This window comes from Urocitellus parryii, chromosome 11 (genome assembly GCF_045843805.1).
Source record: "Urocitellus parryii isolate mUroPar1 chromosome 11, mUroPar1.hap1, whole genome shotgun sequence".
Classification (NCBI taxonomy): domain Eukaryota; kingdom Metazoa; phylum Chordata; class Mammalia; order Rodentia; family Sciuridae; genus Urocitellus; species Urocitellus parryii.
Window position 1 is genome coordinate 119,360,001 of NC_135541.1, and position 25,577 is coordinate 119,385,577.

Genomic DNA, 25,577 nt, shown 5'->3' on the forward strand with positions numbered 1-25,577 from the left:
CCCTGGCGTGCTCGCTCTCTCCATCCTGCTAGCCCTGAGTAATCCTTGCTGCCTTACAGGTGGTTCGAGGTTGGAGCCAGAGAGGGGAGCTGTCTCGGACCTGGTCATAGAAAAAGGTAACTGAGTCTATGTGTTTTATTTCGATCTCGCTAGTTAACTTTTATGCCAAGAACCTCATTAATGAAACCAATGCGCTGGCCGCATGGTGGAACCTTCTATTTTTTACATTAAACATAAAGCAACACTAATCTTGGAGATGGAAACTAAGAAGAAAAAGTTTTATTTATATTGGCAATGATTTCTTATATTTGATATACAAATAAGACAAACTATTAAGGTTAAAAAATGATGAACAACATTGGAATCATAAGCTTCTACTGTTTGAAAGATTCCATCAAGTAAATGAAAAGACAAGTCACATATAATATTTATAATAATAATAATAATAATAATAAACTTGATAGATTAACATTATTCAGATATCTTATTTTAGGCTTATATCTATTATTAAATTATTAAAATTTATATACTTAAGGGCATATAAAAGTTTCTAACTTGGGAATAGTAAGACAAGAAACTTAAAGAGGGATCAAATATTTCAACTCATACTGCACAAAGAAGAGAATGTAAACATCGAAGAGCACCTGAAAAGATGCTCAAAAGCATGAGTCATAGGAAAACAAAAATGAAGACCAACTCACATCCATCACAATGTCTAAAATTCAAATGACCATGCCAAGTGTTAGAAGGATTTAGAACAATCAATTGCAGCTCTATTCACTGTTGGTGAAAGGGATAAATGTTACAATCACTTTGAAAAACAGTTTGGTGGCTGCTCTAGGTGAACATACATTTATCATGTGCCCCGTTAATGCTGTCACCAGACATAGACATACAAAGCTACAAAAGGACCTGTAACATGAACTTCAGAAGTGCAGTACTCAAGAGCAATTCCAAATGGAAGCAATCAACACGACAATTAGAAAGTGCATGGTTAAAACAAGTTATAGTCCTTACAATGGAATACTATTCAGCAATAAAAAACCAACATCTGATACTAGTAATAACAGGAAAGAATCTCAGAAATGATATGCTGAGCAAAAGAAGTCTCAGATAGCAAAGAATGTATGACAAATTATTCCATTTATATTTAGTTGCACAGGCGTTTTCCTCCCTGCAAATTGTTCTTTTCGGGTATTTTGTTCACAGTGAGAAAAACCTGACAAAAACAATTCTATTTCATGAACTTGAAAAATATGATAATATTGGCATATAAACAAATATGCTAATGATATATCAAATCAGTGGAAGACAGGATAGCTTTTAAAAGAAAATCATCTATTCTGGCACAATTAGGTGTCCATCTAGAAGGAAATGATCCTGGGCCACTGTCTCATCAGACTCAAAAATAATTTATGAATAGATATAAGCTAAAATGTAAAGGAAAATTAACTTAAATATTAATTTCAAGATAGTAGATGTATAACATCAGCATTAGGGAGAAGTTTTTCAACTAACACTGGAAACTCAGCACATGTAAAGAGAAAAGTAACTTATTTGATAACACTAAAGTCTTCCAATTCTTCTCCATGATATATCTCTTCCTTTGTGGATACTTTTGGGGGTTTGTTCATTAACCTTGAATCCTATAACCCTGGCAAAAATCACAAATTAATACCAACAATTTTAGGAATATTTCTTAGGATTTTCTACATACTTTTTTTTGTAAATAAAAGTAGTTTAACATCTTCATTTCTGTACTTTATTTCTCTCGGCTTGTCTTTATTTTTCCTTATTTTGTGGACTAATGCCAGGTTTCTGTTCTTGCGACTAAAAGGCTCAGGGGTCACTCTAGTTAAACTGGGCTAACTGGGCTGCATGAAATAACCACACAAGAGACACAAATACCTTTTTCTTAGGGGTTGCTGTGAAGGCTCCTCTGACCTTAAGGGTCTGCAGAAAGAGAGTGAGCGAGAGCATGCGCTGACCCCTTTTACTGAGGAGAAGCTATTCAAATGAGGCAAGGGGTCAGGTTTCAGGGGGCTGAATCTGTCTTCATGATGTCCACTGTCAGCAGGTTGACTGACACCTGGGTAGGTCACACCCAAGGGTACAGTAAGAGGAGGGGACACACACAAGGCACTTCCATGGAAGATTCTATCCTAAACAGGGCAAGGGGTTATATTACAAAGACAGGTGAGCATAGCTTCACCCATGGGGCTGTAGCAAGACACACCCATTTCTGTGACTGAGCGCCTCAGCACCCAGCTGGGGAGTGTAACTCAGTCACCCACAAGCTTGGCCTCCCACAGACTAAGATATCCAGCATGATAGTAAGTGAACATGGTTCCAGAAGCTATCCTCACCTTGTTTCCTAGGTTACATGGGGAATATTCAGCATGTTACTAGTACCTGTATAAGTTGTTTGTTCTTCATAGATGCATTTTGTCATTAAGAATAATTTCCTCCTATTCCTAGTTATCACACACACACAAAAAGAATTAAATCAGGAATGAGGTGAAGGAAGAAGCCACCAGCCAAGAAGTGGGTGGCTTCTAGAGCCAGAAAAATCAAGGAAGCCAGATGTGCCTGACCTCCTCCACTAGGTGACAGCCCTGTTCCCCAGTGATTTTAAACCAGTGGGACCTTCTGTGAACTCCTAACCTACCACTCTGACATAATGGATTTGTGTTCTCCTCAGCCATGTCGCTTGTGGAAATTTGTTACTGCGGCAATGGAAAATCACCCCTAGGGCCTCTGTCACTCACCTCAGCAGTGAGGAGATCTGAGGGACATGACTGTAAATTCTGAAGGTCTTAGGTCAGCAGGTCAGGAGATACTATTCATATTTGAAGTGATACAACAGGTACTTGTCCTCTGTTTTCTTTTTGTCCTCTTTTCTGGGTCTTTTCTTCCCCTTTTATGGGGCTTTCACTCTATTTTCTGTAGTAAGCTGATTTGCTAAGTGTGACTATTTGAGTTGTCCTGTGATCATTGATTATTTTATGAAGGCACCCAGCCCTTGAGGCACAGAGATAAAAGAGAGAACTTTGCAGACTGCTGAAATAACCTCAGGGCCAGAGGTCTTTACTATTGGCTGCTTTATCTTTAAATTCAATAATGGGTCTGAGGACTTTCCAACCATTCAGCTAATTTTGCCAGCAAATTCCTCTGTATTATAAAGGCAAAAGCAGTCGTACAAATCCTTAAAACACCTGGTGAAATGCAGGTTGACTTCACATCTCCCCATAGGAGTGGCCATGTCTCTACCCAGGGACATCTCTTGAAGAGTCTTTTGTTGCTGCTGGTAATGGTCCTGGTTTCATTGATAATGATTACAGTTTTTGTTCTAGCTGCCATTATTTCTGTTCATTCTTAACTATTTCTAGGACATCATTGTAGAGTAATAGCTTTATTTTAATTGTGGAAGGTAAAGGACACAAGAATTTTCTGAAGTATTTTTTTTTAATTTTTATTTCAAAATTTATGGAATGATTCGATTTTCAATTAAGGTTCATAAATAAGTTCATTGTTGTGACTCAGTGACATGCACAATGTGTGTATCAGAAACATCACCAATGTGTTAAATTGTGCCTGCATCAGAATCACCTGGGATACTTACAGAAAGATGCAGATCCTAGGTGAGAGTTCAACTCCCACTAAAGCCCTTGCCATTGCAGCCAGGGAAGTTGTACCCACAATCCCATAGCTGATGGTGAAACAGACAGCCTTTGAAATGAAAATCTTCAAATTCTTTTAACCTTCATCTTCTTTATACTGAGGATGCAGGCCAACAAACTGCCTGGCCCTGATGGGCACTGTAAAGGGGACCATGCACTGAGACAGGTTTCTGGCTAACACAGCCTAGCTACATATATGCTTGGGTAATTCCTGTCTTTTTTTCCCACTGTGCCCTCTGTTCTTATAAAAGCCTTCAATGACACTGAGTCACCAACAATGGAGACTCATGAAAGAAAATATTCTCCTTTATTTTACTCAACCCACAATGGAAAGAGACCTATATTTTCATTGCCATGCAGACTCCTGAGTTTTAATGCTGAAGAATAAACAGCAAAATATGTCCTTCCCTGTGAAAACTGCAAAGGCACATCAAGTTTAATAATAACTCCATCATATCTTAGATTGGAGATTTTTGCAAAATGGCAAAGAGGGAAAATTATAATTTTTAAATTTAGACTTCAGAATTAGTGAATATGGTTTCTTCATGATGTTTTTAGTTTATAGTCTTCGTTTAAATTTTTATAATCTTTTAAATTTTTTTCTAAGTAGCTATACATGACAGTAGAATGCATTTTGACACATTGTACACAAATGGAGCACAACTTCTCCTTCTTCTGGCTGAACATGGTGCAGTCACACCAATAGTGTAATCACACATGTATATAGGATGCTGATGTCCTTTTCATTCCACTGTCCTTCCCACATCCTCTCCCCTTTCCTCACTCCCCTCTGCCCAATCCAAAGTTCCTTCATTCTTCTCTACACCCCTTCCCCCTCCCATTATGAATCACTATCCTCTTATCAGAGAAAACATTCAGCCTTTGGTTTTTTGCATTTGGCTTATTTTATTTTCTATTCTTAACACTTGTTCTAGGGACTGGTCTAGAAATGGGAAACAAAGCCAAAAGAAAAAAGAATGAAAGAAAGAAAATAAACTTTTTTATATACAATTTTGCTTTAAAAGAAAAAATGTCACTGAAAGACTGTTAATGCTGTTTCACCCTCCAGGTCCATGAGTGATGTTGGCCTTCAATGTATGGCTACAGCAACATAAAAAGAAATCTCTATCATACATGTATACACACCTACTCACATCCTAGGAACACTCTGAAGACACAAAACAGACTTCAGTACAATTGGTGTCTTGCCCACACCACTAAAAAACAAGGAGAGGGCTGCCATATGCCTTTGCATAGGCTTGGTGTGGACATCAGTCTCTTTCTGAGGGAAGTCAGGTTAATAAAATGGGACAGCATACTTAATGGGGGACAGGAGGGCAGTAAATTTTGGAGAACATGTTAATAAAGGAAGCAGATTATGATAAGCTGTGAATGAGAGGGCCTTTTTGAAGTCACCAATATCCTTCCCCTTATGGACTCAAAGAGCTCAGACCTGATGGTGCAGTGCAAAGTCCAGCTGGCTTGGCTCAGAGGAGCTACCTGGTGAGGTGTGGATCTGTGAAAGGTGCTTGCTAAACACCACTGACACTGTCCAGCAGTGCCTGCTGCTCACTAGGGTGCTTCTAGGACTGCCAAGGAATGCCATGTTGGGAACTCATGTGTAGGGGGCAACTGTTGTCCCCAAGCTGATCATCTGAGGAGAGCTGCTGAGGTGAGAACCATGCTGCGGCAGGTGTTGTGCCACAGAAGCTGTTAGGAAGCAGTGTCACAAAGTTTACCATGCAATCTTAGGTGCTCTTTCCTTAATGCTGGACCTGGTAGTATTTGGCTATGGGTATTCCATCACTGTCAGGAAGTAATTTTGTCTTTCTGCCTACCCTAGTAGGACACATCTCTGATCACCTCTTCAGACCTGCACCAGCTTTGAAGGAAGAGGGCCCAGATGCTCCTTAGCAGATGGGGTTATTCAGATAGGGGGAGGAGGCAGGCCAAGGCTTCCTTATGCTTTAGAGACCCGTGGTGGCTTTGCTTCTTGTGTGGCTCCTAGAAGGAAAGGCTCTCAAGACAGGAGCACACAGCAGGGCCCTTAAGGATTTCATGGGCAAGCAAACAAAACAACCCTGTTCAGATGGAACTGTCAGATCTGATGATAGTGCCCAGAGGCAGGAAAGAGGGCAAAGCATGAGGAAGGTAAGAACAGGGTGGGAGATGGTTAAGAGGATGAGCCAAGGGGATGCACTGGGTCTGGAGGAGATTCCAGGTTCCAGCTTAGAGGAGAAGTCTCCCTGTACCTCCAAATCCTTGCTGTCCCAGCCACCATCCCACTGCATGCTGTGTGGTCATATCCTACCACTTCCTTTTCATGAGCCAGTTCATGCTACAAGTTATGTAGTCTGAAGGGAATTAAAGGCCTTTGTCATATCCTGGGAAAAGAAGGATGGAGCATGAAAAACACACATGTAAAAACACCCTGTGGTGATTGGAGAGAAGATGTTGGGGGAAGTTCCCTGTTAAGTGTGTGTATCAGTTTTCTTAAGGAGAGGTCAAATTGACAGGGACCTCAGACATCATCTAAGTCTAGGTCCACCTTTTACAGATAAGGGGCATCAGCTCACAGAGACAAAGAGGCCAGCTAAAGGCATACAACCAGGTCGTGACAAGCCTGGAGTTACAGACCAGATATCAGGAAGAAAAGAGGGTGGACTGCACACTGGAGGGAGCCAGTGGGAACTGAAGGCTTCTGGGTTAACTTGGCAGGGACAGGATGAGGCTGTACAGAGACAACCTTTTAAGTATTGTGCTAAAGTGGCTCAGGAAAGAAAGCAATCCTCAGAGAAGAACCAAAGGGAAGTAGAAAACAAGAGCCAGTTAAATCAAGGCCCTTGATCCTTGATCATGCTATAGAGGTCAAAGCTCTAAGGGTACAATTTAGGAACATTCCTAGGAGAATGCTCAGCCCCTCTGATGTTTACCATCTAAGTGTAATGGTTTAATTTCTGATTTTTAAAACAATCAGTTACATATCAAGTTTTTCTTCAAAGTATTTCTAGGGAATTATAAGCACAGTATTTAAGTAAATGTATACAATATCTGGTACACATATTTTAAAATTTTTTCCCTTAAAGTTCAGTGGTTTTTTTGAATTATCATTTTTTTTCTTTTATGACAATGAGACCATATGGATCTTCCTTCATTTTTTTAAACTGATGTGTCAAAATCAAATTGCTGTTCTTAACCTAATATTGTGCACTCAAGTCAATTTATAAGGTTATGCCTTATTTAATTTTTTATAAAGTAGTTCAGGAAAGTCCATAATATACAAATGGCCTCAAGATCTCCTTGTAGACAACTAATTTACAGACTTTAAAAGTTTCTTCATTCAAGGACGAACTTAACTGCATTTCTCCCACCTCCTTGCTTGACTGACGTCAAGGAGGGAAAATTGGGGTAAAGAGGAAAGACAATGACACAGGAGAGCAAGGGCAAGGCAGGGAGCTGAGAGGGCACGAGGGTGAAGGGATAGAACTCTAGCTAGAAGCTATCTAGGAGCTAAGACCTGTCTAGTGGACCAGAATATATGCTTCTGGAAGGTCAAAGGAGGTCAGAGTCACTTACAGATCTGATCATAGACGGTGAGGTGTTTGAAGCAGGCTCTGTGAGTGTGAAAGGTGCAATCGATTCTTTAGCTCCAAGTTAGTCCTTTCCTTCTTCAAAACATCATGTGCCCTGGTCACTGAAACAATAAAAGAGCCCCACAAAGCAGGAGTTACCAACTGGGCCCTATTTTCAACTGTGTTCTGAAGGAGCCTCTCCGGTTTGGATACTTGGGCTCGAAATTCCAGGAGCTTCCTTTCCATTGACTCAACCTGGGGAAGCGGGACAGGCTCTCAGACAACTGATTGGAGATTGGATGCATCCAGTGTTTTGTGGTTCCTACCAATCAGAAGCACAACTCCACAATCTTCTCAACACTTCCCAGACTGAGTTCTCTCCATTGCAGCCTCTCAATCCTCCAGCTGAGAACAGCTGAGGAAGAGACCATAGGTAGGAATTTTGAGAAACTAGCACAGACCTACATTTCTGTGGTCAAAGAGACCCTGACTCCACACCTGCAGGAAACTCCCAACTGCAAACAAGACCTCCATATCAGTCCTTGTAAAAGTTTTCTCTCACCCTTCCCCCATACATGATGGACTTGGAATTTCAAAGATATTATGTCTGGGACACAGGGATGCCCTGATGACAGTGCTCAGGTTTCAGAATGTCTGTACCTACCTGAAGAAGGTAAAGTACCCTCCTGGAATTAACATAGATTCATCCTAAAACATACCAGCAACATTAATGTAGAACTGGAAACTGGAGAGGGGATCAAGAATCTATCCCACCTCAGGGTTGGCAATAAGAAACAGCCTAATATATGAACAATTCTTTAATGGAAGGGCGGGTAGTGGTTGTCTATCTTTCCCTAAGACTGGCACAGAGATAAAAATTTTAAAAGTATGTTGGGATTCTAGGAGCATGACCAAAAGAAGTTGCAGGGTCATAGTGATATCCTCTGACCTTTTGACCTAGAAGACCTAAGGAGTGAAGAAGTTTAAAAGACACCCGAATTTCTGCTCAAACTTCAGAATTATTGGAAGTGAACATTTATGGATTACCAGGGTGTCCATGTCTGTGCTCCTCCATTTCCTTTTCTTCTCTTTGAATTATTATCTTGGGGCTGGGTGTGAGGAGGAGTTAAGGTAATCAGAGCTTCAATGAAGGCAGCCACGATAGACCAGGAGTCTTCCTCCAGAATCCTCCACTAAGGTCTAGCACATTCTAACAACCCATGTAGCTCCTGACCCTCAGAAAGCCCTGCAACTGAGAATACAGAATCTTATAAGGCAGAAGAGCTAGGCTTTTACTAGAAAATGACAAACTGAATGTTATAATGTAATTTGAGAAGAATGCAGATATACCTATTAGCCATGGTGACAAAACACTAGGGATTTGTTCAAGAAATTGTGAAGAACTATAGGATTTTAGTGAACTATTGTGAATATAGAATTGAGGACAGTGAAGCTAGACTTGGACAAGATTAAAAAAAAAAAGAGCCATAATCTGGAAACCAGTGTTAAACCACAATGCAAAGAAAAGGCCACCAAGAAAAAGAAAGAAAGGAAGAAAGAAATGAAGAAAGAAAGAAAGAAAGAAAGAAAGAAAGAAAGAAAGAAAGAAAGAAAGAAAGAAAGAAAGACCATTTCCAATTTTAAACTAAGTACCATGGTTTTCCAGGAATGAATAACAGAATTTTCCTATAAATAAAGTCTGAGCATAGATATAAATTTTAAATTGAAGCTAAAATTGTGCAACTTGTATTATTTAAAAAATGTTTCTTCCCTTTTCTAAAATTCTTTTCCCCCCTTGATATGGCTGAGTGAACCCTGGGGAGATTTACCAATGAGCCACATTCAGAGCCCTTATTTTTTTTTTTTTCATGTTTAAGAAAGTTTTAAATGTTGCTTTTCTGAACAATACACTTTAACACGCTGCTGCCATTTCATCAAATTCATGGAGGTAGTTATATGTAAAAATAAAAATTACCATAAAGTAATATGCTGTATCATAATAATACATAAGTGTGCAAAATGCCGACAGATGGGTTGACCCTTTAAAGTTGAACGCCTCACAGAGATTCAACCAGATTCAGTTTTGTAAACCTTTCAGCTGATAAACTCTAAGACTAGATAAGCAGTTGTGTGACACAAAGCTATGGTATCACTGGAGGAAAAGAACACAAAGCTTGGAGAGGGCCCGAGGGCTTGGGCATGGAGAGCCTCACCATCTCGGTGAGACCATCTTGGACATGCACAATTGTCGCACGTCACACATGTCATGCGCTTCCCACCACCACTTCTCCTCCATTCAAGAATCCAGATTCGATTCAGGAGAGTATTTCTAAATGGAACATCTGCTGACATGATATATCACCTTGATAGTCCATCATTTCTACGCTAATGGCTACTGGTCTAAGGAAGTTTTCTTTTAAAAATCATGTACCCCGGAGCATCAGGCAAAGAGTATACACATTTTCTTTGAACAATGTTTCCTGTAAACCTATTTCTTGTGAAATATTAAGTTCATATTTTAAAGCTTCTCTTAAAGGTAATGATTTCTTTTCCTGCTCACACAGCATCTGATTATTTCAATGGCTACTTTCAGAGGGTCAATCAGAGGCCAATGTACTGTTTTAATGGTTATATTATTTATGAATTGAGGATGATGAAAATTTGAGAGCAGGTTTTTTGGAAAAAAAGAAATTTAGACATAAAAATTTAGTAACTGTATGGTATACAAACTCCCCAAGGAAACAGATTATGTAGTCTACTAGATATGTTATCATTTCTTCTGGACGTATTTAAGCAGTGAGACAGACAGTGTGTTTCTGAGTATTCGAGGCATGCCTTGGAGAAAATAAGGCATGGGATTAAAAGTCAACTGGCTTAAGCATTTCAATGGGGTGGCAGTTTACCAGGAAATGCGCTTAAATTTCACTACAATAAGCACTAAAAGAGAATTATGCTAAACTTTGACCCGCTGCAACTTTCAAATAGCGATAAAGCATGAGTATTCATGTTTAAAAAATTAGTCTGACTATGTAGATGACTGTGTTCTTTAAACTGATTGCTAGTGATTAAATTTAACATGGGAACAGAAGTGCCTCACAAATGTTATGCCAATTATTTAAATCTGAGGTGAAAAATGATACATATAGGTTTATTTTTTAAAAAATGGTGTTTGGCTCCGAATAGCACATGCCACTAGTCTAAATATGACTTTTTATCAGACCATTTACTTGGGTCAGACGAAACCCTTTTGCAAATAGTTTTCCATGATCTATAACATGTTCCATTGTTCTCAGAAAATAAAGCTTGGGAACTTTGAAATGTCTATTTCCTATAAGGTTGAAGCTTAATTATTTGTAATCCTTTGCTGCTGAGCCTTCTTTGTGTTCAACATGACATAGTAAACCAAAGCAAAATGTTGACAAACCATTTTTGAAATAAGCTGGGCTAATGACTATACATCTGCCTAAAAACATCTCCTGAAATTGGTTACAAAGTATCTGTAAACATTACTCTGGCATAGTTCATTATGCATAATTGTTATTCTGATAAACTTTAGGGGAGTACAAATTATGATCATACCACACTAGCAGAATGAGCTCATTCTGTTGCTTATTACATGGGCATGTATATTTCTAATCAAAAATTACTTTAAAAGTTTTCTCTATAGATATCTTCCCAGGAATAAAAGGCCTGAAGTTCAACTCTCCCTAAATTTGCTCTTTCCTATAACCACTAAAAATCATCTCCCACAGCCTAATTTAGGCATTCTATTTAAAACTACATAAAATAGATTTATATCCTTCCATTAGAAAGAATAACATCCCCAGGCCATACTCTCCATTTGTATCACAAAGAACATTTTGCTTTTAAACAAACTAATTATTGTTATCTATTATAGTAAGATAGGATCATCATTAAGTATCACAAGGAGGAAATTATCTTCCTTCAATATTCGATGAATAGCTTTAAAAATGTCCACATCACCTTTTCCCTCACTTAGTGCTGTGCCCCAGCCAGAATGGGAATTCCCTTCCTTTATCCACTTCACCATCAAAGGCCTCTATTCCTGTTTGTGATCATGGAAGGTTTAAAATCAAGACAAGCATCTGTCACACTCGAAAACAAAATCCTGAAAACAGACACTCCCGGTATTTCCATCGCCACCCCTTCTGACGTACTTCCATGGACTCCTGCAGAACAGTACCACGAAACTCACAGTGAAAAATGACAGGTGCATAAATGGTTTACACGCAAAGGGCCGGGGGGGAGGGGGGTCCCTCCTGGACAGTTTGGCATTGATTTCCCTCAAGGTGGACCCTTGCATTTGACATTTTGCGGTGGCATGGGGTTTTTTTGTTAGTTGGTTGGTTTGTTTGGGAAGTGTCAAAGATCAGTTCCGTGGCCCCACTGAACCACAGACTGGGAGCAACACACATCTGTGGCATTTTAAAAATGGAATTGGCAACTGCATGACATTGAAAACGCATATTCCACTTACAGTGTCTAGACTTTCCTATGTGTGCTCAGATACAATTAATGAAGCCAAAGTATACATATCACCCCTACTGCTATTCAGTTGCTACAGAGCCATAAATGTGAAAAAGCAATACTCTGAAATAAAGATTTTTGTTTTGTTTTGTTTTTTTTGCCCTAGCCTACTTAGCTGCACAGTTTAAGTAAACACGAAAACTGTGCTTGAGATGCTTGTCTTTCCAAAGATGTAAACATCAGTCCCAGTGTCGTAAACTTTGCTGTATTGAATGAGACAGAAGATCTGAGGCAGAAGGACTATCACACACTAGTCACAGAAGCTTGTAAGCAGTTGGAAGGTTTCTGTAGTTTCTCAGCTTCGCTGGTCGGGGGGTCTGTACTCGCGCGGAAGTTGAAGGCTGACCCAGCTACACCATGGGCTGGACTCAGAGCCGGATTCTGACGACGGTTACTCTCAACAATGCTTGACGTGTTGGAAGCCAGGCTCTCCCGAGTACAGTCCAGATTGGTGATCTCTACAGCTGCAGAAACTTTTTTTTTCAATTCCGTGGGGAGTTGAATCCACTGTCCACGGTGCTGCTGCTGCTGTCCATGCTGTCGAGCCGGGCTGAATGGGTGGCTCTCTGGTTGCTGCTGCTGTCGGTTTCTTTTGGGGTGAGGAGGGTGAGGTTCTTCTCAAACTTCCTCTGCAAGTCTCTTTCCTTCTCCCTCCCCAGAAGCCACTGCATGGTGCCTACATCATCTCTATTTTTCTCCTCCTCAGCGTTTTTGTTTGCCCCTTCCTCAGAGTCGTCGTCATCGGAGACATTGTAATAGTCAAAAGAGGCTTCCTGGTTCCCTCCAGACTCCTGCTGACGCTGGGAAGATGGCATGGCTTGTGCTGCCGAGGTCCCCAGGGACGGTTCCAGTTTCTCGCATCGGCCTGGCAATGTGTCAGTAGGGGTCTTCGGGTGCGATTTGAGGAGGGACAGGCTTGACTTGTGATAGCTGTTTACAGACAAGGTGCTGTGAAGAGGCTTGAACAGTGTGTCTTTGCTGAATATCTCTTTCCTCTTGTCCAGGCTGCTGGGTTCTGCACCGTGGTGCTGGACCAGGCGTCCGTTGGCAAGGCCTTCAGCCACTCCACCCGAAGCAGCAGGGCCCCCGCCTGACCCTTTTGGTGACTCCTCCTTGTGGCCGACAGGCTCCCTGGAGGAATGCGGGGCCTGCCTATCAGAGGGAGACAGCTTTTTCACGCCTTCTGCCAGGGTCAGAGTGGCATGGTCCTCCTTATTCTTCCCCAGAGGCGACGGTGCGGTAAGCACCGTCTCACTAGAAGTGTTGCACTGGAAGTAGTCATCAGCGGCTGTTTTGGTTGGACAGGTGCTGAGTTCCCCGTAGGGTGGCAAACTCTCGGGGTGGTTTGCCTGGCTCCAAGAGGCTACAAGCACTGGAAGGCTCCTTGCTGCCACCAACTATTTCTGGAATACATACCTCTTTATAGCTTGCGGATGAAAGGAGAGCCCTTTGATGACCAACAGCCTGAGCGGGCCTTAAAGTACTGTCATCGATGTAGGACTGGCTGGGGGTCTGGTCGTCTTGGCTACAGCCTTCGGTCAGGTCTTCGGGTGTGCCTAGAGAAGAAGCGCCCAGGGGGCCTTTGGAGTTATCCATGGATCTGGACCTCTCCTTGGCTTTGCTGGGTCTCTCATTCCTGGACCTTCGGTCCTGGGTATGGCTGTGGCTTTGGTGCACTTTGGAGTGCGAGCTTCCCCTGGAAGGTTCAGGAAAAGGCATCTCAGTTCTCCTTTTGGCCAATTCGCCGGACACATCCCATTCTGGTGTCATGGGGAAATGGGACTCAATCACGTTCGTGTTACTGTGCATGATGAAGTTGTCGCCTTTGTGTTCGATGATGAAGCAGCCCTCCCTGGGCGCCCTGGTCAGAGGGTCACAAAAGTCATACTCTCTTTCACCAGGAATGTCCAGATGCGAACCGTCCGAAGGGTCTCCTTTGGACACCCGCGTCTTGCTGTGTGACCGAGACTTCCCATGGGACTTTCGATGAGTCCTGCTCTTTTTACTTCTTCCGCTGTGGTGGGCAGAGGATCCTGCTTTACTCCTATGCGCTTTCTCTTCTTCAAGTTTCTTCATCAGTGCAGTGTGCCTCATGACATTTTCCACAGTCAAGTCCGGGTTGATCCGCCGAATGATCTCCATCTCCACTTCCCGAGGGATGGTAGTGGGCGTGTCTTCGTCCCGCAGGGGCCACTCCTCTGGAGGAAACTGGGCAGAAAAATTGGCCAGCTGTTTGGTCTTGTCTTTCTTAAAACTTAGCCGGAATAACTTGAGCCCGAACTTTTTGGACTGCTTTTCACTATCTTTAGGTTTCGAGAGAGTTTCTGTCTTATAAGAAAAATTTACAGTACTTTTGCTCTTTTCAGTGGGTGGCACCTGGCACAGAGAAGGAGGGCAGTAAGGGTCTTTGCAGTCCTTGGCAGATTTCCTCTGCAGAGTGGACGCGTGCATGCTGTGCATGTCTTCTCGGCAGCAGTGGCAAGAGTCGCAGTGGTTTCTGGGCAATGTCCTTTCCCTGACACAGCCTGAGGCAGAGGGTGTTATGGTTCCAGGTTGTGGAGAGGTACACTGAGACCTGTCAGGTATCCTCTCGTCCAAATGGTACCATTTACTGTTAGTTCTTATGAGGGAAGGAGTTATGAAGTAAGTCTGTGGGGTCACAATGAAATAGCCACCCGGAGTGGGATAGATCTTCCTCTCCCGTACCATGGTGTTCAACGTGTGCCGCAGGATTTCTTGGCTTGGGGTTGGAACACCTGGAAAACAAGTTGTCAGGTGTTCCATCAGTGCTTCTTGGGTGACAGGTTTTCTTGCCGAGTTCATTGCCGATATTGCCAAGCAGAGGATTTCCCCGAGTGGAATAAACTGAGATTGACTGATGGGAGACATACTGATTGGTGATACACCACCCAGGCAGCGGATGTGGAAGCCCGAGGGTGGCCGCAGCGCCCGGCGGGTCCAGCCCTCTCGCAGCGCTTCCAGATGCTCCTCCTTTCCCTGGATCAGCAGGACCTGCTCGTCGATCCAGCCCAGGAAGAAGGTCTCGGCCACCGCCGCCGTGACCTTCTTGTTCCAGAAGAGTTGCATGTTCTCGGCCTTGAAATCGGCGAAGATCTCGTAGCCGATGTGATGTCGGGCGAGCTGCCGGGGCTCGACCGGGGACTCGGGCTGCGCTGCCCGGGGCCCCTCTCCAGCCGGCCCCTCGGCCGGGCCCAGGACGATGGCTAGAGAGTGAGGCGCGATCTGCAGAAACTTCTCCATCTTCGGAAGCATCCGCCGCATGGCCCCCGCTCACCGCGGCCGCCGTCCCTCGCCCGTCCAGAGAACAGCCGCTCGGACGTAGCTGCAGCTCCGGGCCACCCTCCCGGCTCCGCTCATCTTCCTGCGGCTGCACCCTCGCCTCCCACGGCACCGGGCGGCCCCAGCGGGGGCCAGAGCCCTTATTTTTTGAGACAGGATCTCACTAATTTGTTGAGACTGGCTTTGAGTTTATGATCCTCCTGTCTCAGACTCCTGAGCCACTGGGATTAAAGGCATGGACCTCCCATTCCTAAAATTGTAATTATCATATGTGTGCACCCAGATTTCTTTCAGGAGACTTTAATTGAAAACTCTCCTGAAGGCTGGGATGTTTCAGTGCTAGAACACTTTCCTTGCATGATGAGGCCCTGCGCTTGAGCTCCAGTGCTAGAGGGAGGGAGGGAGGGAGGGAGGGAGGGAGGGAGGGAGGGAGGGAAGGAAGGAAGGAAGGAAGGAAGGAAGGAAGGAAGGAAGGAAGGAAGGAAGGAGAGAAAGGGAGAAAGAGAAAGGGAAAAGTGAGGGAGAGAGGGAAGAAAAAGGAATGGAAGGAAGGAAAAAACAAAGAAAGGAAGGCAGGTAAGGAAAAAGATCAGGAAAAGAAAATTTTAATTTTAATTAAAATTAAAATGTCTTCTGCTAACCTACATATTAATCATCCAATACAGGAACCAAAGCCCTTGTATGACTATTTAAATTAATTAAAATTTTACAAAATCAAATTTCAGTATCTCAGTCCCACCACTTATTTCAAGAGCTCAGTAACCACATGGGCTGGTGGCTATCATATTGACAGTGCAGTGCATATTCTGTACATTTCTGTCATGGCAGAAAGGTCTATTGGACAACACTGATAAAGAGGAAGCATCACATCAAGATACTGGCATTGTGGATGTGTTAAAGAATATTCAATAAAATTCAACACCATTTATGTTAAAAAAAACTTAGCAAATTGTGACCTACAAGAGGAATCCTGAAACCAAAAGAAGACCTTCTTACCAAGCCAGTCAAATCGCAGCATCTCATTCATGATTTTGACAAAATAGCATCATTTGGAAAATAGCCTCTCTGCTGTGTATATACAAAAAAGCATTGGAATGACTTTAAAAGTCCCAATTCTTATGTACAAATCTGGGTTGATTATCAATTGAATGTTACAAATAGAAAACCAACCAGGAAAACTAGTTCATCTAATTCATAATAGCACAGCACTAAAATAATAGACTGGAAATTCTTCCATGAAACGAAGCCAAGTGAGGGGTGTGTTACCACAGTGAAAGTTCTTTACTGACTAACTGCTCAACAGGGGTAAAACTAGACTTCTGAAATTCATTAGGAATTTTCTAAAATTTTTTGACTGTGTCTGTCTTTAGCTCATTATGTACATATGTGAATATACTTTTTCAATTTAACTATTTTGTTCACTTTTTTCTAAATTTTTTTTGTTGAAAGAGTTCATAAAAAGTGATTTAAAAAACTATTGCTACTGCAGTTCTAGATACTAGTAGAGCTAAATTTCAATTTATATATGAAAATAGGGCCCTATATGATAACTTTGATCTTAAATCTGGTATCAGTAATCATAAGGTCTAAAAACCACTGCACTGAAGTTTAGTAACTCCTATTTATTCCATGCTGGGCATTATGCAAAGTGCTTAATTCCATTTATCTTATTTACTTCATGTAACAACTATGTGATATGAAGTAGGTAGTATTAATACCATAGCCTAACAGACTGATCTTAGTTCAATAATGTGCTCCAAATTGTGCTCCCAATGAGTCATTCTGTCAGAATTTGAACCCAGCTAGCTTCCATTTATTTTACTATCCCAAGATCTAAGGTTCTTAATGAGGAATATTAAAGAAAAAGATAAGTTAAAGTATTTAATTTTGACTGCTTATTAATATCAGGTAATTTTAAGTTTTTGTTTCTTAGTAGATTATTAAGACCACATGCCAACAGAGCACCATATAGGACTGTGCCATGACAGATGAAGGCAGGAAGGGCTAGTGCAATGAACTGGCCCAGGGCAGAACTGGAGCAGGAGCTGAGCCATCACCCAGGCAGCTGGCTGCAGAGCCTGCACACTTCATGGTGCTAGAAGTTCTGCAGGACTGTAAATATGTTCTGGTGTTTACCATCCAACCACAATGGCTCAGCTCCCTTCTATCAATGTGGAGAAGGGCCCAGGACAGCAAATCACAGGAGCAGTGCCTAGGAACCAGGGAACAGAGGCCAGCAGCCCCAAGTGGAGAAGGAAGTCAGATGAGATGATGAACCTGCAAGTGATGCTGATGTGCACCGGTCTGCAAACCACTGCCCAAAAATGTGAGAGAAGGACCAGGTGGCAGGGAAGAGGATTGTGGGCTGTGAACACGGCCAGTGGCAAAACTGTCAGACAAGTGTCAAGGTGCACAGTTTCGCTATCCCATGATATATATTACTCAATAAGAAACGTTAATCTTAACAAGGTGATGGTGAAGTGTACTGAGAATTTATTAGTTCGGGTACTGTTCTGAGCACTTTTCATCTCACTCAAGAAACTCAAATGAACTCCTAGTTGATCTACAAGGTTATGCATCTATGAACTCAAACTTGGCCATTTAATTAAATACCAATCAAGTTTGGTTTGTAAAAAAAAAAAAAAAAAATTGACACACACCAGGTACAGTGACACACATTTGTAATCCCAGTGAAGTAGGAGAATCTAAAGTTCAAGGCCAGCATGGGCAATTTAAAAAAGGTTTGGGGAAGTAGCTCTGTGGTAAAGCACCCCTGGGTTCAGTTCCCAGTACCAAAAGAAAAAAAAGTAAGTAAGAAAGAAAGGCACTTGTCCATTTTGTCAGGAAAAACTCAGTTCTTGCCCATGAACCAAGGTGCTCTTGAAAAAAATAATTCAGTAAATGTCTAGATTTTGCTCAGCTTCAAATTCTTGAACTGCTTTCTGAGTGCAGAAAATATTGTGGCCCAAACAGGCCATGATGTTCTCTAAGCCTCCTGAGCTCATTATGCACATCACTACATTTTGTGCTTTGGAACTTATAAAGACAATGTGATGAGTTAAAGGTCCTTTGATTTTTCATTCCCATAATGAAAAATCAGCATTTTTAGTTCATCTTCAACAAATTCCACTTGTCAAACTGATAGAATTAGCCAGAAGCAACTTCATTTTCTAGTCTGGAACTAAGTGCCTAAGTAGAGAAATAGTATTTCTAACTACAATGGTTAAAATAAAAATTTTACCACATAAACTATATGGGTGAAAAAAAGCTTGACTTAAAAAAAAAAAAACAGTTGTCCTATGTTAAGCATAGTTTTTATTTTCCAAATGACAATTGACAGCTTTATTTTCTAATATTTTCTGTATCAGCCAAAGTTCTTTCTGAATAATATGGTTTTGTTACATTTCAGTTTTTAGTTTTTTAAATATGTCCATAGTCTTTCAGCACAGTGGCTTCAACAAGAAAATTATACATTTCCAATAAAATTCAATGCTGACCATTTGAACATTGTATGTAACTGTAAAAGAAGTTCAGAACAGTGTTGAAGATTAAAAAAATAAAGTATGTAAAACAGAGCAAACATATTTAAAGAGTGATGAACTATTTCTGGTTTTAAAACAAGTAACATGGCTTCTTCAAGCCTCACAATTCAAAGAGCAGACTAACTGTATTTCTTTTATTGTAAAAATGATAATTTATAAAACTGTGAATTTCTAAAATTGTGGTACAATATAGTTTTTTAACAGATAAAGCTTTTTTTAATTTCAAGGAGTATCTATGTAATCATCAAGGCAACTATGTACAGACACAAGAGGGGAGCCTAATTTCTTGGTCTCTTTCTCCTTGGACAGAGTCTTGACGTTCTCCTCTTTGCCCTGGAATGCTCCTCACAGAGCTTGTATTCCTCTTTGGTCTCAGCCTGGTCAGCCAGAAGCTTCTTCTTGGCATTATCTGCCTTCAGTTTTAGAATATGTTCCATGACAATCCACTTGTTTTTGCAGACATTGCCCTTTACCTTCAGGTACAGGCTGTGATACATGTGGTGGTTAATCTTAGATTCATGGTATCTCTGAGTAGCCTACACAGAATTCACATCCTCTTCACCCAGGTGACCTTCTCCTGCATTGGAGCATTAACTATACTGTTCTGCTTACCTATGCCCACATGCCTGTGTCTCTGGGGAGCCAAGGAATTTTTCTGGCATGGAGCCTCAGAATGAATAGTCACTGGTTTTGTGGATGATCAGCTATCTTTGATCAGCTTCCAAATCTGATGATGAGAGTTGGCATTGAAGATTTCATTGGTTTCATTGGGATCCAACCAAAGCTTCTTTTGCCACAGCAAGGGAAACTGGAGGCACCTCTACTGAAGCCCGAGCATCCTCCTGGCTGCTCCTGTAGCTGTGAAAGAAAAGAGCCCAATATAGTTTGAAATTTTTCATACTATATCTAAGATTTAAACGTAAAATACTTGTAACATGTTTATATAGATGTTTATATATATTATATATATATATATATATAATGTACACATATATTCAAACAATTGTCTTCATTTGTTAACGGTGCACAAATGGTTACATAGTACAGAGATCATATTTACTTAAGCTTGTTAGCTTATTTCTGAAGAGTTCCGTGAATCTTGTTAGTTTTTCATTTTTCACATTTGAGCAAAACATCCTGAATTCAATGCATGACTCTCTCTCTCTTTTAAATAAATGTGATACAAATCACATAGACCAAATCTGGCCTGCCATTTGTTTTTGTTTGTTTGTTTGTTTTATACTAAAAAATGTTTTGAGGATTGTTTCAGTTTGAGTCAGGGTCTCTTCATATTACCCAGGCTAGTCTTGAACTTGTGGGCTCAAACAATCTTCCATTTTCAGGCTCCAAGAAGCTGAGACTACTGGTCCCACCATGCCTGACTTTTTTTTTAATATTGGGGTCTTGCTAAGTTGCCCAGGCTGCCCTTGAACTCGATTCTCCATCCACAGCCTCTTGAATAGCTGGGACTACAGATGTGCATCACCTAAAAAATTATTATTTTAGGGAGACATATTGGACAAGATAATTCAAGTCTTTGAGATCAGACGTCAAAATCAATAGTGAGTATAGGAGACCCCTGAAAGATCTGCTTAAAACGTGGATTTCTAAACTCCATGCTTCAAAACCAAGATAACCCACATGTGCATACCCAGCTGTCAGTCATCAATTCCTGCTATACAAATTGTATTTGATGATTCAACATCAGAAGTAGATAATAGGCAAATATGACTATCTCAACTCAATACCTTCTAACAGAAAAAAATAGTATCTCTAAATATTGTAATACTGTATTTTATTTCTGAATTTCAACACTTGTGATAATAAGCCTATCACAACTTCATTTTCACAGTTGCCAATTATTTAGAAAAGTCCCTCTTTTTGGCAGATGAGCCAGCCATGAGGAGACAGTACCTCCCAGTCTAGTTCCCTCACTCCACAAGTGAGACTTCAACATCAGGGAATGTTCATGGCTTACCTGAGGTGCTTCTTCTCTTCACTACTTCAGCCTCATTAGGACTCTGAGCTCATGATTGCCTAGAAGCCTGGGGTTCTCTCTATAAGAAAGATGTTAATTCTTCATTTAATGGCAAATTTGTTTTCTGTTGTAAGTTTGTGTGCATGTTGGGATGAAGCTATGTCTGGGGACAGTCAGTTGGAACCCAAGTCTGCACATTCTATTGTGCACTAGTAGATTAGACTTGGTTTTCAATTTCTCTGCCTCAAACTAACATTAGGAATTTAAGAAAATGCTAAAGTTGGTTTAAAACTAGTCATATATTAAACACAACTTGTACAGAATTAAAAGTATCAGCAATTTTCAAATGCAATTTGATGGTAATTTCTAACATCATCTAGTATTAGATGAATCTTTGAGGAAGACATTTACTCCCAACTAAAAGCATAGGACATACAAATTTCTTGAGGCACCATAGAAAAAAATATTATTTACGGAAAGATGAAAGAATAGTTTAAAGTTAAAAAATTTCAAAGCCAATTTCTTATGCACATTGCATAATGAATTAACTAGAATAAATCAACAGGGAGAACTTCAGCTATGAACACTGAACACTGAACAAGGTATTCGTAGACAATTATCGGAAAAAATACATCTTTGAAGCAATGCAGTGAGACCCCTGAATAGAGGTGACAAACTAGTCCTGTATGGTGATATCTATTTATTCAGAATAGAATTGAAGTTCCACTTTAAACTTACCTAAAGGAATTTTAATTTTTTTTCGGTGAGGGACAGGGTCTTCCTATGTTGCCCAGTTTGGCTTTGAAATCACATTCCTCTAGCTAAGTCTCCCAAGTCGATGGGATCACAGGTGAGTACCACAAGGCCAAAAAAATTTTTATAATGATATCAATTTAAATGTTAATCCAAAGAGGGATAGCTTTTTAAAAATGTAAAACAGTCCTTCATAGAGTAAGTTATTAAATTTTCATAGTTGGCTTAAAAAGAGTCCACCAATTAAGAAAACATTCAAGTGCAACAAATTCTAATACTTTCCCATTATTTCCATAAATGTCTAACAATTTTCTAGATTAATCATTAGATTAATCAATAGAAGAAATCATGTTAATATAAGTACCAAGAAATAAATTGTTCTGTCATAAAATTACACAAGAATGGCTATATATTGATAACTAGAGTCTAAATAAAAACAGATTAATCTGTTGACTGTTTATACAAATAATCACTAACCTCACACAGGCATGTTACTAAGAAAAGATTCTACAGAGTAAAAGGATCTCTGGAAAACACAAATCTCTCCTGTTTACCAAAATCATCACCTATAGCATACTTTGCATCAGTCATGCCTTCTCAGTGACATATTATTAACAACTACAACATCCTGATTGTGCAAAGGTCGCACAATTATTTGTTTCTTAAATATGGACTTGTATGAATGACCATACTAGGATAATTGTCTTAATTTCAGTGAAATTGACCTCTCCATGAAAACATAGGGATATTAAAATAACCTCCCCTCTGTGTCACCATCAGCCCTGACTAGGTGAAGGAAAAAGCCATTGGCAGACTGTCACTGAGACAAGGGATCCAATCTGCCAATGGCCAGAGCCGCCCACCCCCCATGCACTTCTGTAGCTTCTGCAGATTGCAGCCCTACTCTGCAGGGTCAGTGCTGGCAGCACGAATTGGGTGAAAGTGCTATTCAAGTCACAATGGTCATCTTCTTCGGGGCAGCAGGTTGAGTGCTCTCCCTGGGCCTCCTGGGCACAATGCTCCAAGGTCTCCTTTCCTCTCTCTCATCCTCCTTGGTAATGGTCTGCTTCTTTTTGCTGGCCTCAGCACTGCTGGCAGCAGGGGCTCCAAGAAATATCTGTCAGGCTTATTCTCTAGGGCATCCACCTGCCTCTGGGGGCTGGATCAGTGGGCTTGACAGCTGATGGCCTGTGATCCACAACCGCCCTCATCTGCCGCTGGCCCTGGTTCCACCCCCAGGAGCGCTGGCCAGTGGCTGGTCTCTGGGGGACTTGGCAGTGCATGGCGGAGAGGGGCTTATGTGGCCAGTGTGGTCTTGGAGGTGGCTTGATAGGGCATCCAAGGGCCATGCGTGGGGATGGAGGCAGCGAGCTCTGGCCTCTCTCGCCATGCATTAGGCGGGAGTCTGAGTCCTGGACGCTGGAGGAAGCGGGGGGATGAGTGTGGGATGGAGGTGGTCGCTCTGGCGCTGCATTGGGCTGGGGACTGCAGAGATGGCTGCTGACCAGTTGCCATCTAGGGTCAGGACGGCCATAGGGTGAAGTGGGAGTCCCGCAGGGGAGGCAGCTGCGGGCGGGGCGGGGTCTCCCGGGGGATGGAACCTTGAGATGGGCGCCCAGGAGCGGTAGACGTCAGCAGCGGGCACTATGGGAACCGCAACACTGTGGTCCTTGGTGATCAGTGAGCAGTTGGAGCAGGACGAGGACGCTGCGGCAGCTGCGGACCAGAGCGATACCCGTGATACTCAGGATACTCACGGGTTAACTTGACTTTTCCTTCTTGGTTTTCGGGTCTTCACAATCCTCTTTCCCACTGGGATCTTTTTGTAAGTGTCTTGACATTTCCTGAAATTTCATTCTGATGAGCACCTAGGTAGAGAAACTAAAACGTGCTGTTCCCTTTTTACTTTTCTTTACCCACTTCACCTCATCTAGGCCTTGGTTGATGAGTACTTTGGGGAGGGAAGGGGGGCCTAAAGGTGCAGGGACAGCCTCCTTGCCTTTCTTTCTGAGGGCCTCCTCTGTTGGATCTCTATCCTACCTCTTCTCTGTCCTTCCCTTATTACTGCCCCTTCTGTTTCCATTCACCATTTTCACCCATGACCTTAGCACACAAAGTTAGGGTGTAAATTGGAATTGATAAGCTGGGAGATCCCAACTTCTACAAGGAGAGTATGTCCCTGTGAGTATGTGGCCAGGATGCCCCAAGACCCTGTGGGTGACAAAAATCTGGTGTTCCAAAGGTCGCCCCCCTTCTGTGGAAACCAAGTGGACCAGGACTGTCCTTTTCTTTGAGTCAGACAGGTGCTGGTTTATTTCACTTTTTCACTACTGTCCCTGCCTAGAGACCAAGGAGAGGGTTCCACACTGAGTCATTTGGATCTTTGACATCCACTGAGTTCTTTGGATCTTTGGGGGGAAGGGAGGAGTGTTAGGGGTTTTGTGAATATTCCAAGACCATTTCTAAACAGCAGGCAGCTTTTTGTTCTATATCAGTTTTGTTCTTTTCCTCTTTGGTTCACTTCACCTCCTTATTGAGTTTGGGTGTAGGGGTCTCCCTCTTCATGAAAAAGAATTCAAAATTAGATGTGAAGGTGAGTATTTAGGATGAGTAAATAAATCACAGCACATTATACATGTATACATGTGTGTCGTTGAAATTGAGATCCTCCCCCTGCCCCAGTGTGTTCTTTAAGCAGTTTGCCAGAAATGCCTACTTAGAAATGCTACCTTATTGTAAGAACTGTGCAAGTGAGGAACAGTGACACTTAAGCCTCATTAGGTTGACAATACCTATAGCTCTGGTCTCATGATTTTGACAAAACCTTTCAGACTTGAGTTGGAAGAAAGCCCAATGGGCCCAGGTAGAAAAGTTTCACCCCCTCCAAGTTGGCAGGATATTGAAGTTTGGCTGAGTTGAAGAATCACTGTTCAGTGAATGTAGGGTAACACCAGCCCACTCCACACTCCAGAAAATAGAACAACCTCTCAATTATCATCGCCTTCACCTCCCACCTGTAAAAGCCCTTGACCTAGGAATCTGGGCATTTACAACTGCTCTTGGTCCCAGGGGGTTAGTACTACCAGTGAACAAAGATGATTCTTAGAAGGGATTCTGGAAGGATTTTGATTCCTTTCTATCATAATTGATTCAGCATTCACTCTGAAAATTTAGCAGGATCTCACTTTATGCTAGACAGAGTCCCTGTAGAACCTTTCCATTTAATGAGTGGCAGAATACAATAACCAAAAACTAGAGACAAAGGAATGATTACTTTCAATGGAGGGAATGAAGTGATATTTCTGTGTGAGCTTGAAAGTAAAGGGTAACTTGAATAAGCAAAGAAGTGGGGAGGCTTTCTGCACAGAATTTCTGGTTATCTCTAATGTCTACCAGGATCTCACTGCTTTGACAGTGCAGCCATGTGCTCAGAGCCACTGAGGAATCTAAAAGAGAGCTCTGTAAGTGACCAGAAAGTGCAGGTGTCTCAAATCAAGCCAGAACCACTTGATTTGAGACAACAAGTCACAGACAATAGCTCTACTTTCAAGTTTTGAAGAGTATTTGTTTTGCTGTTTCTTTTTAATTTCCCATTCACTTTCATCATGGTGATGAGCTACACACATAAAGATAATTCATCTGTGTAAAGAATCCAGGGGATTGATAAAGGTTGGGAGCACATTTTGGTCTTTTCTGTGGAAAGTGGTATGTGTTTTATTAATTGTCTTTATTATGACCTGATAAGGAACTATGAGCCACCTTGTTCGTAGAGCAGATGTTCGGCAATAATGCCTCCCTTGATAAGAGTTTTATATTTCTTGAAGAAAGTTTCAGGGTGTATTGCTGAGAAAGTTTTCAAATGTCACAGTCTTCCTTTTTATTTGATTTGTTGTGGTGTTACATATTGAACCAGGGCTTCAGGCATGCTAGGCAAGCACTCTACCACTGAACTACACTCTAGCCCCATAGTCTTCCTTTGAAAGGAAGAAGTAGGAGCTAATTAACATGTTTATAGAAGTGTTAGGGAAGGGTAAGTTCAGTTTCAACTTCAGGGTGTATGCAGACAGAACCTTCCATAATGTTACTTATAATATATTTCTCTAATATTCATTGAGTACCACCATGATGATACATTTGTGCTTAGCATGTTAGAATGAATGGCTGGCTTCCACAGGACATTCAGGGGACTCTAGGCTTGGTTGAG

At 41.6% G+C, this 25,577-nt stretch overlaps 1 long non-coding RNA gene and 2 pseudogenes across 1 annotated transcript in view; all 3 read right to left on the bottom strand.

Moving 5' to 3' along the window:
- Positions 1-25,577, bottom strand: part of LOC144249178 (uncharacterized) — a 76,182-nt gene that overhangs the window by 13,468 nt on the left and 37,137 nt on the right. Inside the window, exon 2 of the long non-coding RNA XR_013342177.1 lies at positions 7,257-7,374. This is a non-coding gene — a long non-coding RNA (uncharacterized LOC144249178). The remainder of the gene's footprint in view (positions 1-7,256; positions 7,375-25,577) is intronic.
- Positions 11,917-15,061, bottom strand: LOC144249200 (storkhead-box protein 2-like; annotated as a pseudogene).
- Positions 17,803-22,767, bottom strand: LOC144249142 (large ribosomal subunit protein eL19 pseudogene; annotated as a pseudogene).